The 15,553-nt window shown below is 40.1% G+C and overlaps 1 protein-coding gene across 1 annotated transcript in view; it reads right to left on the bottom strand.

Moving 5' to 3' along the window:
* LOC126483785 (SLIT-ROBO Rho GTPase-activating protein 1-like) overlaps positions 1 to 15,553 on the bottom strand; it is a 510,581-nt gene that overhangs the window by 277,547 nt on the left and 217,481 nt on the right. The gene's annotated exons all lie outside the window — the stretch shown is intronic.

Below are 15,553 nucleotides of genomic sequence, written 5' to 3'. Positions count from 1 at the left end.
ATTTCTTGGTCTTACTCCATTAGCTAACGTTCTGTGGGATTGACTTAACAGCGAAGTCTACAAGAGAAGAGTGGTCACAAAGAAGGAACTTCTCGCTCGTATTTCATATGCATGTGCTAAAGTAATGGACTGCACGAATGAGCTCAGATCAACAGTTGTTTACAAGAGCTGTAAAATGCAGTCTGCAACTGTGGGAAAATGAAGTTCTCACGCATGTCGAGATATGCACTTCCTGTAACAGTCTTCTCGGCAAAGAAAAGTGGACATACACCTTTTCCCGTGAAACCGCACAAAACGCATTAAATTTTGGAGAGTCCCTCTCATGTTATAGACGTAAGACTAGAGTGTTTGATATTTTCAACAATACGTTATTCACGCACATATCTCAAACAACATAACAGTTATGATTTTTTTTAAATCGAATGATTCGTTTTGATACACCATGTACATTCACATTAGGCGTACAGCAGTAATCAGCTGACTGAGAGGATCATGATTTTTTACAACTGCGCCAGAACCAGGAAGTGGACCGTACAAACTTTTTCACTTCAAACATCTGGGAACTATGGGCCAAAGAAGAGCATCCAGCAGTATCTTAATTTCGAACTACGAACTGCAGAGCATTTTATAACTGGCATGAGGAACAGTATTCTGAAGAAGAAGAAGAAGAAGAAGAAGAAGAAGAAGATGATGATGATGATGATGATGACTCCTAAAAGAGCGAAGACTATCACCCTTACAATCACAATCACCTACATCAGCCCATTTGCCAGCGGTGAAAGGGCTGAAAAAGCATGAGGTGTAGGAAACTGGCTGCACGAAGAAAACTAAAATTATGTGCCGAGGCTGTTCAGATTTCCTTTGTATGACATTACAGAACAAATGTTTCTCTGAATACCATCAGAAATAAAATTTTCACAGCTTATGCTTTTTGTAAAATTTATAAACTGTATGTGGTACAATTGATATGCCTAATAAGACGGCAAATGAACTACCAATAAAGTACTGTATTTACATTTTTCACTTTCTTTATAACGATTACTTACAAGTCACCAGGACACAGCGTCCACTGTAATGTACACTCCCGAAAATTCTAAAATTTTCTTGAATTACCTTTCACTATCTTCTTTTCATCAGTTACATAAAATTTCAAATAAGTTCATCACCACTGCATTCAGATCTAAGGAGGATATACATTGTTGGGAAACACTCAAAAAAGAACAACAGATTGTGTCTATGCTTAGCTAATTCATGTCTTAAGTCCTCATAATCCATAGTTGTTGCACAAATGTTACCACCACTAGCGTAATATACTGAATCAAATTTGTGACATGTATCATCAAAATTCTCGTCACAGACCTGAGAGAAAGCCAGTGGACTAGGACGACAAGCAACGTAGAAAGCTTGTAATTTTTTTCCGTAATTTTATTTCTGAGGTAGGAAACGACTGCGCAAGCAGAGGAGTGGGGGATGCGAGCGCGGTGGGTATTCGTTTAGGCTGCTCGTCGGAAGGGCAAACATTAGACAGGAAGCGAGCGCCCGCGGGGAACTACTCCGGATAATGAGACCAGCCACCCCCTCCCTCTCCTGCAGACCCTTAATGAAGAAAGCAGACCGGGATCGCAGTAATCCGGTCGCAGTGCGGAGAACGGAACCAACTTCCGCACTGCCCGGCATTGCGAGGTTTCAGAAACCTCCGTAACTGCGTGTCTCACGATGGCACTGCTTTAAGGCGTAATGCCTGTCAAACGTGAGGCCTGTCGCAGGTGTAATACCTGCTGGACAAAATGAAGATAACATGTGCAACTGAACGCCCCGGGACTGACGTGGAGATGGCTGACTGGGAATAAAAGCGACTGTAGCAGCCGGAACAGTATCAAAAGTTGGCCACGTGCGAGTTAGGACTCGCTCTCTGAGGGTTGCGTAGACAGTCCATCCATCCCGGGGATCGAGAAAGACAAAGACTTTCGAGGATGTTTTAATTTTAAATTTGAAGTCGGATAACAAACGACAGAAGAATATTTTCGTGTAACGTAAGTATTTTCTGATTTTTTTTCTCCTTTTACTTGTACTGTGAAACCTTCCTTCTTCCAAAATTCACGACTATAGGTCGATGGAAAGTGGCCTATAGCCTTTAATCAGTGACTTTGCGAGTATCAAAATGATGATGATGAAGTCCCTTACTCCTTGAGAGAGCATAGGGGAGCGATGCGGAAGTCCCGCACCGCCGTACTACGCAAGGTCCTAGTGGAGGTGGTTTGCCATTGCCTTCCTCCGACCGTAAAGGGGATGATGATGATGATGATGATGATGTGATGAAGACGACACAACAACACCCAGTCATCTCGAGACGGGTGAACATCCGTGACCCCGCCGGGAATAGAACCCGGGACCCCGTGCTCGGGAAGCGAGAAGGCTACCGCGAGACCACGAGCTGCGGACAGTATCAAAATATGTGACATAAATCTTTTGATTGAACTGACCCGGAAGCTTAAATTTTTTTTACACCGCCAAGGGACAGTAGACCTCAGTATGTGACACATTCCAGCTCGATATATCTACTCGCTCCCGCAGAAAGGGATTTTTAACAGTGGGACAGACAGACAGACAGACAACAAAGTGAGGAATAAGCTTTCCTTTTTTACCAATTGAGGCACGAAACCATCAAAAAGCTGCACCTGTTGAGGGAGACAAGGGACTTTTCTTTCTCGCCTTAGGTAATGAAAAAGAGAGATAGCTACTGGGCCAGCATGGTCCAGTAACAGTAAAATATAAAAGGCAAAGATGTCCGCAACACGAGAGTTGCCCTGAACACTACACAGCGTTACTACTAGCCACGGTCCTATTGGAGGTAGATTGCCCTCGTCTTCCTCCAACTTCGGAACTAATTATCCAACCACTTAAAGGGGAACTACAACCTTACGCAGACTCTAAGATACCATTTTGCATTTTTCACACACAGTAATTTTTGCCAGAGGTGAAAGATGCGATAACTACGAGAAAAGATCCTAAGTCAGTCTGGAGATTTAACATCGGATTTTGTACTTGCAGTCTTACACCCAATATACCACCATGCCAAATAAAACTGAAATAAGACATGTAATATTTACAAAGTGACAGCTTCACTAGTAAATGTTCACTATCCGTCAAGTCGGTTATGCGAATACTTTACGGTGTTTTTTTTGTTGTCACGGGTTTTTAATCGATCTGAGCGACAGAACTGACAGCAGGAGAAAAATGAGGGTGATTAGAGTTCAACTGACGTCGAGGCCATCAGAGTAGGGCGTAAGGGCGGATCGCCGAAGGATGGGAGGTTTTATCGGCACCATCCTTTTCAAAGGAACCATCCCAATACTCAATTTAAGTGGTTAGGGAAACTAAACGACCGTAATTTGGATGGCAGAACGGGGATCTGAACCGGCGTCCAGTGCTTGACCACTGGGATTCGTGGTGATACGTTGCAGGAGATAGTATGTTTCTTGATTCATTTTGGAATGTGTGGACTCTCTGAATACCGTTAATAAGGCTCCTTCGAGGCACAACGTTTTCTTGTAACATCTCCCGCTGGAGGTCGTTGAACATCTGTGACTTTCTCACACTGACAAACCCACTACAAATCTTGCAACTCTTCCTTCGATCTTTTCTTGTTTAGGTTTCCGGATATACAACTCGGTAACAACCCCAATTGACGATCAACACTAAAGAATTGGTCGAACGTGGGTTCACAAACGATTTCTGCGTTTGTGGACACTTCTTAAGGATTCTTCCAATAAATATGTCTAGTATCTGCCCTTCCCACGGCTAGGCTTATATGGTCGTTCCACCTTAAATCCACACTGCACAGCAAATCCTAGATACTTGGAGGCTAATACTGATTCCAGAGATTGATCAGCGATCGCGCTGTCAAACGATATCGGATACTTTCGCCTATAAAAATAAATTTCTTCCTCCGCGCACACTGGCCCCTTTTCTTGCGTATGTGTGTTTGCAGGGAGCACAGGAGTGTAATGTATGTGTGTGTAATGAAGTGTTATATTTGCGTTGTTTGATGCTAATGAGAAAATCCAGTGCCGGCACACCTCTCGAACCAAAGGGGGCCGCCGAGCTTAACGCCCACTTACGACGCGCGGATCACCAACAGCGTCACGTGCCCTCACTTCATGGCACACTGCAGAGTGGTTTGAAATTTAATCCAGGACACTGGCACAAAGTTAGATGAACACGGTTTTTTTTTAGGAGGAACAGTAATTTTTAGGAGGTGATAGTATACACTAGTTCGAATAAATAATTCCATATAACATGTATCCAATTTTTATTGTTATCACTTGGCGTTTTGGTGCTTCAGTTACTATGGGTTTATTCATCTATTGTCATTTTTTAAGTTCAAGTTGAATAGTTACGTCTGAGTTTATACAACAGAATTTTTTGGATAAAAAAATGGGTCTGAGCACTATGGGACTTAAGTTCTAAGGCCATCAGTCCCCTAGAACTTAGAACTACTTAAACCTAACTAACCTAAGGACATCACACACATCCATGCCCGAGGCAGGATTCGAACCTGCGACCGTAGCGGTCGCGCGGTTCCAGACTGTAGCGCCTAGAATCCCTCGGCCACCCGGCCGGCTATATTTTTTGTCAGTGATCGTGATGTACTGGTTAATTCTACGATATCGTTCAAGCACGTCGATGCATTTACGAGTATTAATGCTGAGTATGTCAATTTGTTTACAGATTTTGTAATGACTCTTTTGACTACAGAGACGGTTGTGTTTTTAGAATATGACGTGGCTCACACTGACTCCACTCGTCAGTTGACAGCGTCTAAACCTAACATTCGCCAGAAGATGTATCGGCAGAAATGGTCAAATTTTTGGACGCCAAGTCTGCGGATCTTATCGCTTTTGATTTGTGCCTATGGGATGGTTGAAATCTAAGTCTACAAAGAAAAAGCAAATACAAAACACGAATTGAAAGATCGGATTTTGAATAATTTAGCGGCCGGCCGGGGTGGCCGAGCGGTTCTAGGCGCTGCAGTCTGGAACTGCGCGACCGCTACGGTCACAGGTTCGAATCCTGCCTCGGGCATGGATGTGTGTGATGTCCTTAGGTTAGTTAGGTTTCGTTCTAGGGGACTGATGACCATAGATGTTAAGTCCCATAGTGCTCAGAGCCAGCCAGCCCGCCAGCTTCATTGGACCCATGGACGCCCACGTGAATGTTTCCCAGAGCATAACGGAGTCGCCACCAGCTTCTTTCCGTCCCGCCGTACTGGTGCGCGAAGCTCCCCTGCTCGAAGACGACGGATTCGCAGCCCCCCGTCGACATAATGAAGAAGGTATCGGGGTTCATCAGACGATGCAACGCTCTGCCACTGCGCAAACGTCCAGTGCCGATGGCCACGTGCCCATTTCAGTCATAGTTGCCGATGTCGTGGTGTTAACATTGGCACATGCAAGGGGCGTCGGCTGTGGCGGCCCGTCGTTAGGAGTGTTCGGTGCACTGTGTTTTGAGACGCACTTGCACCCTGGCCAGCATTAAATTCTGATGGTAGTTCCACCACAGTTCGCTGCCTGCCCAGTTTTATCAAACTGCCCAGCCTACGACGGGCGACATCAGCAATGAGGGGTGGCCGCCCCACCGTACGACGCCTGAACGTGGTTTCCACTCGCCGCAGCACTCCTCGACACTCGCCACAGCACTCTTCGAACGTTTGACAAGTCGTGCAGTTTCCTAAATGCTCGTGCCGAGCCTCTGGTGCTTCACAATCTGCCCTCTGTCATAGATAGATCGCGCGCCTTACCCATTCGATACACGGACAGCACGCCCACTGATACTACGTGCACAGTGCGTGCGTCTGACTGGCAGTCATTCCTCGCCAGGAGACGTTGCTATCTCTTGGACAGGTTTATACCTTAGTAGGTCGGTTGGGCATGATGTTCTGGCTGACCGGTGTACGCACTTTCCTCCCCTCTCTCAATACGCAAAAGTAACAAAAAAGAAAATCGATAATACTGGTATATTAAAAATATAAATATATGAAAACGCTCATATTCGAATGCAACGTTGTTTCAAAATTTGAAAGCAATTTCAGTGATTTAGTTTTGAACAAACGAACACTTACATTTTTTGTTTATATAGATCACTCCTACAAAATCCTATATATGCTTCATGAGCACATTACCTATCACTTTATCTTTAGGCCTACGTTAGCCCTACAGTGACTTCGGTTCCTATGGTCTCTCTCCCTCCAGAGTGACATAATTACGTATTTTGTTTACTAGGCGACGGTGTGGAACTGGAAGTAAAGTTTTCAGGGTAATCGAGAAACACGTTGTGCCTTTTCTTCACAATTCGCACTTTTATCCCTTGCTACTTTGTTTATTTTGCATTGGATTAATTTGGGAAATTCTGAAAAGTTATCTCAAGCACATAGGAATTTATTAAATAATTATTTCCGCACTCCATACGCTGATGGAACGGGAAGATATCTCAATCCGTGGTACAATGGAAGCACCTTCAGCTGTGCACTTTATAGTGGTTCGCAAAGTGTGGACGTAGGTGTACTGCTATTGTGCTCACGCTCGCAGAACACAGGAACACTACGAATGAGTTCGGCCAAACATAATGGCGTGAGGAATTGGCGGAGTGCGTCTTGGGAGAGCCCCGACCGGCGTTCTGTAGTGGCGAGCGCAAAGCATGACGGTTCCGCTGAGTCGCCCCGGGCCCTGCGGCCTTCCCCTACCCCTCCCCTACATTTACCCCCACCACTTCCACACCGGGCGGCGGCTACTGATGAGCTCGTCGGGAGCCCCATGCAAAGAACGCCGGTGGCAGTTCCACACAGTTTTTTTTTCTCTTTTTATCACACAAAATGGAGAAGCTGCGACTGACAGTGGCGTGTTTGTTGCCAATGCGAAACTCCATCTCCGATGCGTCACTGTCAACGAATAGAGACAGGCAAAGTCGTTCATTCTTGGGAATTAGTTCACTGGTGATCGCTCTGTTTTGGCAACCGTTCATTTTTACTCGTTCACCGTTCATTGTGCTTGGTATATGGTTCTTATACAAATCTGAAAATTAGTAGCATAGGTGACTGAAGATGAAAGGCGTTAAGAGGGGAAACTTGCCACCCCCTGGACTACAGAGTTTTTATTAATAACAAAATTCTCACACACATGTCATTTTCGTGATTCTGCAAAACATCTCGTTTAGCCAACTGTAGCGTTGTGTGGCTCATCGCAATGAAACAATATAAGGTGGTGCACGAAAAACCGGCCCCTAATATAGACTGCTCGCCAATTACGCACGATTTGTTGACCACTAGGAGCGGAACAGATAAACATGTAATAATTATGCAGTGAAGAAATAACAAATAAGCTAATGCAAACAACTTCGAAACAATAGATGACGACTGGTAAGTGACAATGTGGAGTGTAGCACTCGAGGCCGATTTTTCGTGCGTCACTCTGTACCACTGAAATAATATTGTAGGACTTATCATACTCTCTTTACAAAATATGGCACCATACACTAGATTAGGAAGCGCGGTCTTTCGAATCCTGCCGCGGGCGTGGATGTGTGTGATGTCCTTAGGTTGGTTAGGTTTAAGTAGTTCTAAGTTCCAGGGGACTGATGACCTCAGATGTTAAGTCCCATAGTGCTTGGAGCCAGTTGAACCAGTATGTCTCTCCAAAGCACTGGCAGATAGTTCCCTCCCCCCTTCCACGCCACCCTACTCGCGGCCGATGGCCATCAGAGTACTGCAGAACCGAGATCGTCGCTTAAAATGCTGCGACGCCACTGGTTAGTAGTCCTTGCTTTCCACTTGTGACCGGATGGCAGGCGCAAATGCGAAGGGGTCACTATGTGCTTGGAACACAAGAGACCAGTCGTCCCAAGATCTAGTCACACTTTGTCACCCACAAAAATGGTTCAAATGGCTCTGAGCACTACGGGACTCAACTGCTGTGGTCATAAGTCCCCTAGAACTTAGAACTACTTAAACCTAACTAACCTAAGGACATCACACACATCCATGCCCGAGGCAGGATTCGAACCTGCGACCGTAGCGGTCGTGCGGTTCCAGACTGTAGCGCAGTCGTGTGAAGTTAGCACCCCTTTTTCGAGAAATATACATTTTTTTCACAGTTCTTGTTAGATGTGCCATAGTTCTAGAGTTCTTTCCACAAAATTTCAATAGTTCTGCAAAATGTAACGAAGAAAACAACAATACTCGAAAAAATGTTCGTATCGAAAACATTCTCTGACAATTTCCGCAAAATGTAAATAAGTACAAGAGTTCTGAGCACAGTTCTGAACAGAGCTCCAAGAGTTCTTTCGAAAATCCAAGTAACATTTATTTGTGCAGCTAATAGTTTACGAGATAATTGCAATTTAAGGGGAAAATCTTTTCACTTACTGTGAAGTTGGCACCCTTTTTTTCAGAAATGTATACTTTTTCCAGATTTCTTGATAGATATGGCATAGTTCTAGAGTTCTTTGTACAAAATTTCTATAGTTCTGCAGAATTTAGCGACGAAAACAATATTCGAAAAAATTTTCGTATCGAAAACATTCTTCGTCAATCTTCGCAAATTGTAAATAAGTACAACAGTTCTGAGCACAGTTCTGAACAGAACTCCAAGAGTTCTATCGAAAACCCAAGTAACATTTTTTTGTGCAGCTAATAGTTTACGAGATAATTGCAATTTAAGGGGAAAATCTTTTCACTTACTGTGAAGTTGGCACCCTTTTTTTCAGAAATGTATATTTCTTTCACAGTTCTTGACAGGTATGCCATAGTTCTAGAGTTCTTTGTACAAAATTTCAATAGTTCTGCAGAATTTAGCGAAGAAAACAACAATACTCGAAAAAGTTTTTCTATCGAAAACATTTTTTGTCAATTTTCGCAAAAATTAAACTTGTACAACAGTTCTGAGGACAGTTCCGAACAGAACCCCAAGAGCTCTATCGAAAATCGTTATAACATTTTTCTATGGCGATAATAGTTTGTGATAAATTGATTTAATGTGGGACACACTTTCTCTACAGAAAATATAAATATATTCGTACAACAGTTCTGATGACAGTTCTGGACACCACGTGAAGAGTTCTATCGAAATTCCTAGTAGAATTTCTTAGTGCAGGTAATAGTTTAAGAGGTAATTGCAACTTAATTAAGAACCCCATAAGAGCTCCTACTGTCAAGCTGGCACCCTTTTTTTCAGAAATATATATATATTTTTCAGGGTTCTTGATAGATAAGTCATAGTTCTAGAGTTCTCTCTACAAAATTTCAATAGTTATGCAGAATTTAGCGAAGAAAATAACATTGTATAACAAAGCTGATTCAGGAACCCTTTCCTTCTGATACAGTTCTTACTGTTGCCACAATAAATCACTTGTGCATAGATTCTAACTGTACTGATCATTACAAAAATACAACCATTGACCAGCGGCGCACATTTCTTGCAGCGTTGTACAAAGTAATCGGCTTATCTGCTGTGAAAATACCACACTTAACGCTATTTTAAAATTTACGGTGGATGGCTTCCGTTTATCTACAATGTCAGCATCTATCGAATTATCTTCATGCAAACGTGATGCCTGGATCACTCACTTCCCCTTTTTAGATACGGAGGAAACTAGAGTTCAGTCTTGTGGAAGCCAAAAAAGGAAATGTGGGCAGCCCTTCTTTTACTGATAGCAAACTCTAGAGAAATCTCCACGCCTGTCTTTCTTCATCATGCCAACAAAAGAAAAATTCTCCCTTCATAGCTCTATTATCATTCCAGTACTAGTAAACCAGTTGTCCGCTTTCACATTTCGACCTGACTGATATATAGGTTTACACAGTCACAGAACAACATCAAAATGTTTATTGCTCAGTTGGTAAATCCTTCTGGTTGCAACACAGCGTATATTTCCAAATTGTACAGGTAAAATACTTAAGAATCCACACTTAAGAATCCATACTCGTTTGTTTTGATTGATACATATTGGCAAAAACTGTACCTTCCACAGAATCCTTCCAGCTTCTTGTCTACTGTAACATTTTCTCCAAGGATGTAAGATTTGTGGTAGTTGCGTACAAACGCAGTAAATATTTCCCGAATAGCTGTTAGCTTGTCTAATTGTCTCCTTTCATCACGAATAGCGCGACTGTAAAATCTAAGGCTCTCCAGAATAAATTTGAAACGTTTTATGTTCATTTGGAAGGTGAAATTTTTCAATGCCATCACCATCAGTTCCACACAGATCTTCCAGGCTTTATCTGTTACTTTTGTTAACAACAATTAAAAACAAGAGACTGATGAAGGCTTTCAATTCAATATCATCTATTTATTTTACCCCTCTCTCACGCTGAAATGAGGCTTTGATGCTCTCAAAATTCTGATTGGAATACAAAACTACAATAGACAAATATCGTTATCTATGAGGTAATTACAGCATCACAAATGCTGCTTTGGCTGCACCTATTGGTACAGGTAAATTTCGAATAATATTATGCTCTTCGAACAATATGCTTTGGATTTCTTCAACATTATCTAGTACTTCCCACTTACAATAATAAAATTCCTATAAAATAACGCAACCAGGCGCAGTGTATTAATCTGAAATTTGACGTTCAGACAGCGGACACTGACTATTAAACAGCTCAAACAGAATTTAAGTGCAGTTTACATTCTGGATTAGCTTTGTACTACTTACTACGTTGATAAACAAATAAATTAATCGCTGAAATGAAATTCGAAAGGGCACAGTGGATAAAAACGAGCAATCGGCTCATATCTCATCAAAAGAGCATTAGCGTCGATACTGAATCATACAACATTGAAAGGCACACATGAAGTGTATACTTTTAGAATCAGGAAGAACCAGGTGAATTTTATTACGTAAAACAGTAATTGTTTTGAGCTCTCATGACATCCAGGACCCACTAACAGCTAAAAATATGCCCAGGACCCTCATGGATGAAAGTTATGTGGCAACATCACCAGCCGCTACGATACATAAAAACATGTGCTGTGTGTAACGAATAAATTTGAAATTGCTGCCGTTAATATTGTTGCAAACATTTGTTCTAGTTAGAAAGGAAGTGTGGAAGTTTGATGAGTTACACTACATCGAGAGTTAAAAGTCTTTACAATGTATAGAAATGTAAGTATATTTACTGAATATATCGTACAAACGAACTAAGTAGTATGTTTAAATCCTAATTCAATACATGACTGATAGAGGTGTTATAATGTTGAGGGGATACAGTATTAAAGTTAATAATAAGTTCGAAATTTGTAAATAAGAACCTCGTTTATTTGGTCCTCAGTAATCCGGATTTCCGGTTTATCCGGATTCATATTTTGTGTCCCTTGGTATTTTTCTCTTTTTTTCTTATAACACGAAGATGTGTAGTCGGTGAGGTACATAGGCTGCTTATCACTAGGCCGGTAATTTAGTCTAGTACTGAGTGATAAGGAACTCGGAGTGTGTGAATGACATTGTTTCTCAAGTATTGTACATTAATATAATGGTGTATTGATGCCCATCAAGTAAGTTGCATAGTAACCACGCCAACAGCACTCCACCACAGCTCATTGTACCTCTGGTGCGATTCTCGACAGGTGTGACACCATCTGGTTAGTGGCGCGTGTGAATGTATCTGCTCTCTCAGCCATCTGTTTGTTTTGCACTGACGAGACTTCTCTCCTTGAATCATCTAAGCGTGCACATCCCACGCTTCCACCTACAGTTACTACAGTCAGTCTTAAGAAGGCGTACTGGCATTTGTATAGTGCTGAACATCTTGACTTTTTGTATTTAGTAGAATATACATCCGGGTTTTCGATTTTCGGTTTTCCAAAATAAAAGTGAGAATTTACGATCGTCCTCATAGCTGTACTTCCAGCAATACCTCATCTCCTGCGTTCCCAATTTCGTAGAAGTTGTCCTACGAAAATTGCAGAAGCACTCTTGGACGAAAGGATATTGTGACGATATTCTTTCGTCACAGCCTGGGGTTAGAGACCCGGTCCGGCACACAGTTTTTATCTGCCAATAAGTTTCACATCGGCGCACACCCACTGCAGAGTGAACACACAATCTATTTCATAATCTACTGGCACCATAAAAATGTTATGAGGGTTTTTAAAAGAACTCTTTCGGTGCTATCCAGAACTGTCAGCAAAAGGGTTGTGCCAATTTATTATAATGTAGACCAAGTGGGTCTCTCGAAAATGCTATTATCTCATTAACTGTTATCCCCACAAAAAATGTTATTACAGTTGTCGGTAGAACTCTTAGGGTCGTATTAAGAAATGCCATCAGATCTTTTGTACGAATTTATTACTTTTACATGACAAAAGTGAGTCCCACATTAATTATCTCATATAACGTCATCGTCACAAATAATGTTATTATAGTTTTTGGTAGAACTCTGTGGGTGATATTCAGAACTGTCATCAGAACTATTCTACGAATTTTGCTATATTAGATAAAGTGAGTATCAGATTAAAACAAATATTGTATAAACTATTATCGCCACAAAAATGTTCTTATCATTTTCAATGCAACTCTTCCGGTGCTATCCAGAACTGCCAACAGAACTGTTATACAAATTTATTTTTTCCAAACTGACAAATAATTTTTTACCATACCAAAATTTTGCCGAGTTATTGTTTTCTTCCCGAAATTCTGTAGAACATTCGTGTTTTGAGCAGGGAAATCTAGAAGTATTGCATATATATCAAGAACTGTGAAAAAAATTTATATTTATCGTAAAAGGGGTTCAAACTTCACGGGAAATGCTCATAAGCATTCCTTAATAAAGGCAGTTACTACGTAAACAATTACCTGCACAGAATATGTTACTAGTATTTTCGATAGAACTCTTACAATGCTATCCAGAGCATAAGACAGACATAATTTTTTTTTTGAGTAAGTGCGCCCCACAATTAATCAATTACCATACAAACTATTATAACCACAAAAAATGTTATTATGATTATCGATAGAAGTCTTGAGGTGTTAACCAGAACTGTTCATCAAAACTGTTGAACGAATTTACTTTTTCTGTGGAGAAAGTGGGTCTAACATCAAAGCAGTTACCGTATAAACTATCATCGCCAAAAAAAGTTATTATTAGGATTTTCGATAGAGCTCTTGGTGTTCTGTTCAGAACTGTTGTACGAATTTACTTTTTGCGAAAATTGACAAAGAATGTATTCGATACGAAAAATTTTTGGAGTATTGTTGTTTTTTTCGCTAAATTCTGCAGGACTATTCAAATTTTGTACAAATAACTCTAGAACTATGACATTTCTATCAAGAACTCTGAAAAAATATATATTTCTGAAGAAAAGGATTCCAACTTCACAGTAAGTGAAGAGGTTCCCTCCTTAAATTTCAATTACCTCGTAACGTGTTAGCTGCACAAAAAATTGTAATTAGGATATTCGATAGAACTATTGGGGTTCTCTTCAGAACTGCCCTCAGAACTGTTGTCCGAATTTACTTTTTGCGAAAATTAATAACCAATGTTTGCTATACGAAATTTTTTTCGAGTATTGTTGTTTTCTTCGTTACATTCTGCAGAACTATTCAAATTTTGTACAAAGAACTCTAGAACTATGGCATACCTGTCAAGAACTGAGAAAGAAATATACATTTCTGAAAAAAAGGGTGCCAACTTCACAGTAAGTGAAAAGATTTTCTTCTTAAATTGCAATTATCTCGTAAGCTGTTAGCTGCACAAAAAAATGTTACTTGGGTTTTCGATAGAACTCTTGGAGTTCTGTTCAGAACTGTGATCAGAACTGTTGTACTTATTTACAATTTGCGAAAATTGACGAAGTATGTTTTCGATATGAAAATTTTTTCGAATATTGTTATTCTCGCCAAATTCTGCAGAACTATTGAAATTTTGTACAAAAAACTCTGGAACTATGGCATATCTACCAAGAAATCTGAAAAAAGTATACATTTCTGAAAAAAAGGGTGCCAACTTCACAGTAAATGAAAAGATTTTCTCCTTAAATTGCAATTATCTCGTAAACTATTAGCTGCACAAAAAAATGTTACTAGGGTTTTCGATAGAACTCTTGGAGTTCTGTTCAGAACTGTGCTCAGAACTGTTGTACTTATTTACAATTTGCGAAAATTGACGAAGAATGTTTTCGATACGAAAATTTTTTCGAATATTGTTTTCGTCGCTAAATTCTGCAGAACTATTGAAATTTTGTACAAAGAACTCTAGAACTATGGCATATCTATCAAGAAATCTGAAAAAAGTATACATTTGTGAAAAAAAGGGTGCCAACTTCACAGTAAGTGAAAAGATTTTCTCCTTAAATTGCAATTATCTCGTAAACTATTAGCTGCACAAAAAAATGTTACTTGGGTTTTCGATAGAACTCTTGGAGTTCTGTTCAGAACTGTGCTCAGAACTGTTGTACTTATTTACAATTTGCGAAAATTGACGAAGAATGTTTTCGATACGAAAATTTTTTCGAATATTGTTTTCGTCGGTAAATTCTGCAGAACTATTGAAATTTTGTACAAAGAACTCTAGAACTATGGCATGCCTGTCAAGAACTGTGAAAGAAATATACATTTCTGAAAAAAAGGGTGCCAACTTCACAGTAAGTGAAAAGATTTTCTCCTTAAATTGCAATTATCTCGTAAACTATTAGCTGCACAAAAAAATGTTACTTGGGTTTTCGAAAGAACTCTTGGAGCTCTGTTCAGAACTGTGCTCAGAACTCTTGTACTTATTTACATTTTGCGGAAACTGCCAAAGAACATTTTCGATACGAAAATTTTTTCGAGTATTGTTGTTTTCGTCACTAAATTCTGCTGAACTATTGAAATTTTGTACAAAGAACTCTAGAACTATGACTTATCTGTCAAGAGCTCTGAAAAAAATATATATTTCTGAAAAAAAGGGTGCCAGCTTCACAGTAGGAGCTCTTATGGAATTCTTAATTAAGTTGCAATTACCTCTTAAACTATTACCTGCACAAAAAAATTTCACTAGGATTTTCGATAGAACTCTTCACGTGGTGTCGAGAACTGTCATCAGAACTGTTGTACGAATATATTTATATTTTCCGTAAAGAAAGTGTGTCCCATATTAAATCAATTTATCTCAAACCATTATCGCCATAGAAAAATGTTGTTGGGATTTTCGATAGAGCTCTTGGGGTTCCGTTCAGAACTGTCCTCAGAACTGTTGTACAAGTTTAATTTTTGCGAAAATTGACAAAAAATGTTTTCGATAGAAAAATTTTTCGAATATTGTTGTTTTCTTCGCTAAATTCTGCAGAACTATTGAAATTTTGTACAAAGAACTCTAGAACTATGCCATATCTATCAAGAACTCTGAAAAAAATATATATTTCTGAAAAAAAGGGTGCCAACTTCACAGTAAGTTAAAAGATTTTCTCATTAAAATGCAATTATCTCGTAAACTATTAGCTGCACAAAAAAATGTTACTTGGATTTTCGAAAGAACTCTTGGAGCTCTGTTCAGAACTGTGCTCAGAAATCTTGTACTTAT

This window comes from Schistocerca serialis, chromosome 6, assembly GCF_023864345.2.
Source record: "Schistocerca serialis cubense isolate TAMUIC-IGC-003099 chromosome 6, iqSchSeri2.2, whole genome shotgun sequence".
NCBI classification, from domain to species: Eukaryota; Metazoa; Arthropoda; class Insecta; order Orthoptera; family Acrididae; genus Schistocerca; species Schistocerca serialis.
Note: the sequence above shows the minus strand (reverse complement) of the source record. Positions and strands in the feature narration are given on the sequence as shown.